This window comes from Musca autumnalis, unplaced genomic scaffold (genome assembly GCF_047663935.1).
Source record: "Musca autumnalis isolate F117 unplaced genomic scaffold, ASM4766393v1 scaffold_1, whole genome shotgun sequence".
Lineage (NCBI taxonomy): Eukaryota > Metazoa > Arthropoda > Insecta > Diptera > Muscidae > Musca > Musca autumnalis.
This window is the reverse complement of record NW_027411644.1, coordinates 332,850,587-332,855,577: the sequence shown is the minus strand read 5'-3', so window position 1 is coordinate 332,855,577 and position 4,991 is coordinate 332,850,587. Positions and strand designations below refer to the sequence as shown.

Sequence of the window (4,991 nt, the reverse complement as noted above, 5' to 3'; positions counted from 1 at the left end):
GCTTTACTTCAAAAAAAATGATATGATGTTGTTGATGTTGATATGGGTACCCAAGGTGTTTGTTGGGATACCATGCCCTCCCAATGGATTTTCTACAAAATCCCCAATGAGCCTCATCAATGATGATGACTCCCAAAATTGTACTGGCTGAACCTCCCTCCTACATTACCTTTAATAAATCCTTCTTAGAGCATAACCATGTTTATAAATTTCCTTCTTCAAATATCCTTAAAGGAGTACATTTATTCATGGTTCAAAATAACAATATTCCTTATAATTAAACTTAGTTTTAAGTTAAATCTAAATGTTCAACAAAATTCAAATTCATAATCAGTGAACTATATTTAATTATGCTTTCAGAAGCGTACTGAAACATACACTTATTTATCAAATTCATATATATTTAAGGTTGTCAGTCCCAACTTATATTTGCCCAATTGTAGGCGAGATCAAAAAAAAAAAAAAATATATAATTTAAATCCTGAATACCTATCGAGCTCAATAGTAAATTTCAGAAAAGGTTTAAGTTTTCAAAGATATTTAACTAATTTCGATGGGATAGACATTTACAAACAAATTATAAATGCTTATACTGTGATAGAAATTCAATAATCAATAATTATCAGTCTATAATCAGTTGGGATAGGGTAACAATAATGGAATGTAGAATATTAGAAAATTGTATAATCAGCGCAGAATAATCATATAGTTATGGTAAAGGGATCGGGGTAACAATAGGAGAAGGTAAATATAGAATGTAGTTAAGGTTATAGAAACCGGAAAAAAATGAAAATGGACAAAAAATAAGGTTATGTATTTTAGGTTAACAGACTGTCTCCAGTATGTAGCAAAAATTTAACTCTCTGACCCAAAACCGTGGTTCCGATATCATTACAGGTTCAATATGAATTTTCGTTATTTTTTTTTTTAGAAAGGAGTTACTAAAAATTATAGAAATATGGCTGGCAATCTGAATCGGACTGAAAGGAATTCTGTATAAAAGCTCATTAAATCATGCGAATTTAATTTTGAAATTTCAGAACGATTCGATATTAGATGGTTGATTCCACTATTATAGGAGTAATTGAATATTAAATCACATTGATTTGAATGCAAATCGTAATCATAAATCGAATTAAAGTTCTATAGAAAATCACCATTCACTTCGGATTTGATGTCTGGTATTATCAATCGCAAATTTTAATTTGATTCTAGGATCTATAAATCCAATATAATTTCACTTAATGTCTCAGGAACACAAATTATAAATCAAATTGTATTGATAATCAAAATCGCCGAAAAGTTTTATAATATCAAAATACAGCATCAAGATCCATTCAAACTGCCTTTAATCGATTTATGATAATTCGATTTATAATCAGAAATATCATGATGGTCAGCCAAATTCACATAAATTTCAAAATTTAAAATCCCCAAAAATCTGATTGGGAAATGCTGCACATTACTGACATGACAACCATTCATATTGGTATGTAACACCAAAAAATGTACAGTCAGAACGCATAGGTATTAAACATATGGGTATATTAACGGTTAATAGACTTGGAGACAGACCGTTACACTAAAATGCATGTGTATGTATACTTGAGCACACATACATATGCATGCTATTAGGTACAGTCTCAAGAAATGCAAAAAAAAATGAATATAGATAATCCTATAATTATCATAAAAAGAAATAAAATAATCCGGCTGACCGTCGGTATGAGAAAGAAAAACCTAGATCTTGAACTTTCCGATCTGTGATTGGAAGGTCCAAGATGCTAGAAATATGCTACATAAACACTAATGTTAACAGGCTGGCACTTCACAATGTTTGTACTCACGAGCATCCGGCTAATAGTACTTATCTGGGAGATTTCCAATAGCTGCATAAAGTACAGGGTGGTTTCTAGTTGGCTCGAGTCACTATTTGTGGCTTTTATGAATTCTGCCTTAAGGTTTCTTGAGGAACTAATCTGGTTATGGTGTGGAACTGCAGGGCAAAAATGTCTTGATTCATTTAAAAGGTCATAGAAAAGTTTTCAGCGCTTTCCATGGCAATAATGATGTAGTGAATTGATGTTGTTTCTAAGCAGGGTCATGTAATGGTGATCCTGGGACTGTCGTCTTCACAGTGGAACACATGAACAAAAGCTTGGATACCATGGACAGTCGGGCACAAAAGGATTGACATCAAACGGCAGAAAATGGGAAAAAAAGCACTGTTTATGTGGCTGCCAATAATTTCATTATTTGCAGGTTATAATTTGCAACAGGAAATTTCGAGGTCTTTGGGTGGCTGGCGATTACGTATTGTGGTAGGATGTTATTAACCAAATGCCACCAAAATTCCTTACAAAAACTTATGTCGGTTATGTGTGGAAAACGCCTGATTGTTTGGTGAGGTTATGGCTGGTGGTGTCTCGGCATTGCATGCTGAGCAACACGAGGTGCATCAGGCATATCTACCATCAAAGGAAATTCTAGAAAAATGAAGAGAAATTCATTTTTATATAGGTGTTGTTTTTTTCCTTCCAGACTTGTGCATCTGGTTAACACTCACCTTTAAGAAGCGCCACACAATTAGAATGCAACACGTTTCCTATTGGAAACGTTTTCACCAAGCCACAACTTTAATTTTATTTAATTTTAAAAATGGCGTCACAAAAAAAACTATCTTTGCCAATTTAATTTTTCTTTCCTTTGTCTAACCGGCTGCTGTTCGTTTTTGCAAATGATCGCTTGTTAGGTTGGGGTAGGTCGAGAAATGTCGACTTTCGTGTTTTGCATGCAATGTTGCCACATTGTCATGCGAATATGGGTAAGGCGGAATAACGTTAACTGAGTGATAACCTTGCGCACAGTCAAAGCGTTCTATATGCGGCGACTCGCGCCTTGAAAACTTATAGCTAGTTTACATTTACGTAATCCACTCGCTTTCAACTGTCAATTCGTAAATGTAAACCAACTATTAGGGTAGGTTAACATAACAAACCCGAACATGTTGGCATAGGCCTGCCGAAGCCACACTGATTCGGGAAGTTAACCGAGATATGTTAAGGGTGGGGAAGAACCGCGACCCTGATAAAAATCAGCAAAAATATCAAAAGAAACGAAAGCCGGGCAATTACTTTGTTGGCACCATGTGCTGTAAATCTTTCGCGTGATAAACGCCTATTTTCCTTCCTTGAAGGTCTTCAATTTCATACAAAGAGTTTCCTACACATCTGGCAACTCTGCACTTTACAAACTTTTGACATAACTTTGAATTAAGATGGCGCGAAGCGTCACTTAAAACAAAGTTTCTTCTAAGTATTTCCTGCCCCGGTTTGAAACTGACGTCGCGAGTCCTCGTGTTATACCGAGCCGCAGATTTTTCAAAAGAATCGTGGATATTCGTTTTAATCTTTTCGCGGACTAAATTCAAAATATCGTGTTTCGGAACTACCTCAACTAAACCATCTTCCAAAACTCCTAGTTTGTGTGCTAAGTCATAAGTGCTCGCGTGTGTAACCATGTGTGTGCCGAATAATGCGAAATACGGTGAACAACCGAGTGTCGTGTGAAAAGTGGACCTCAAAGAACATTCTATGGACGATATATTTCGGTCCCAATCGCGTTGATCTTCCGAAACATAAGTTCGGATCGCCGCGATTATGGTCCTATTTACGCGTTCCGATGCATTCGCCTGTGGCGAATACACGGCATTTCTAATCGGTCGGCATCCATATTTATTTAAAAACGAAGAAAATTCTAAAGAAGTAAATTGCTTTCCGTTATCGGAATGTACAATTTGTGGCACGCCAAATTTATGAAACACCTCGGACTCTAGAAATCTTATCACGTTTTTCGAGTTCGCCTTGGCTAGTGGTTTCAGCAGAACGAATTTGGTCAGATGGTCGAGTACGATAAAAATATAAGTGTTACCTAACCTCGATCTCGGGAAAGGTCCAATGAAATCAATAAAAATCTTTTGAAAAGGCCTATCGGTAACGGTTTCGGTGCCCATCTTGGGTCTTAAAATGTGATTTGGGGCCTTGGTTTGTCTACAAACAATGCAGTGATTAATAAAATTCCGGACTTGTTGAGCCATCTTAGGCCAATAAAAATATTGCCTCAGTGCCGCGATCGTACGTCCTATACCACAATGACAATTTACAGAAGAAGTGTGCGTCTTTTTAATAAGTGATTCGGTTAAAGAACTTGGAACCCATAGCTTCCAAATAAAATTTTCATGCACTGGTGCGCCGTCGGAAGGACTAGTCTTTTTATAAACGAACGAATCTGAAATTTTTAAGTCCGGCAGACTATCGTGGTTTTCGTTTACCATGTCTATCAGTTGTGTATACTCCTCACTTTTGAAATCGGGCGAATTTAAGTCAATCAGTGGTTTCTCATCTACGAACATATTAATTTCATCGACGTGCAACCGCGATAAAGTGTCAGCGACAACGTTCTGAGACCCTTTACGGTGCTGGATGTCAAAATTGTACGCCTGGAGCTTCAAACTCCATCTTGCCAATCGACCACTGAGGTCCTTCTGTCCCATTAGCCATTTCAAAGCGCTATGGTCCGTTACAACAGTGAAAGGCATCATTTCTATAAAGGGACGGAACTTCTTTATAGCACTGATAACGGCCAAGCACTCCCGCTCAGTGACGCTGTAATTTTGTTCCGCCTTGGACAACTGAGCGGAATGAAAAGCAATGGGACGTTCCAGACCTGCAGCGTCTAATTGGTACAAGACCGCACCTAAGCCCAGGTTGGAGGCGTCGCATTGGACGTAGAAACGCTTGTCGAAGACTGGATGACTTAAGACGGGGCTGGTAGTCAACGCTACCTTTAATTTATTGAAGGCTTCTACAGCCGAACTGTCAAACGAGAATACTTTGCCCTTTTTCAAAGTGGCTGTGATTGGTGCTGTTATCTCCGCATAATTCCGGATGAAACGACGAAACCACGATGTCATGCCTAGGAATCGTCGAACT

General features: G+C 37.5%; 1 long non-coding RNA gene across 1 annotated transcript; it reads right to left on the bottom strand.

The window, feature by feature from the left end:
• Nucleotides 1–201: 201 nt before the first annotated feature.
• LOC141390220 (uncharacterized) lies at nucleotides 202–2,775 on the bottom strand. The gene is made up of 2 exons (XR_012409292.1): nucleotides 2,567–2,775; nucleotides 202–2,486 (listed from the first exon to the last, which is right to left on the bottom strand). It is a non-coding gene; the product is annotated as an uncharacterized lncRNA (long non-coding RNA).
• Between the last annotated feature and the right edge of the window lie 2,216 nt (nucleotides 2,776–4,991).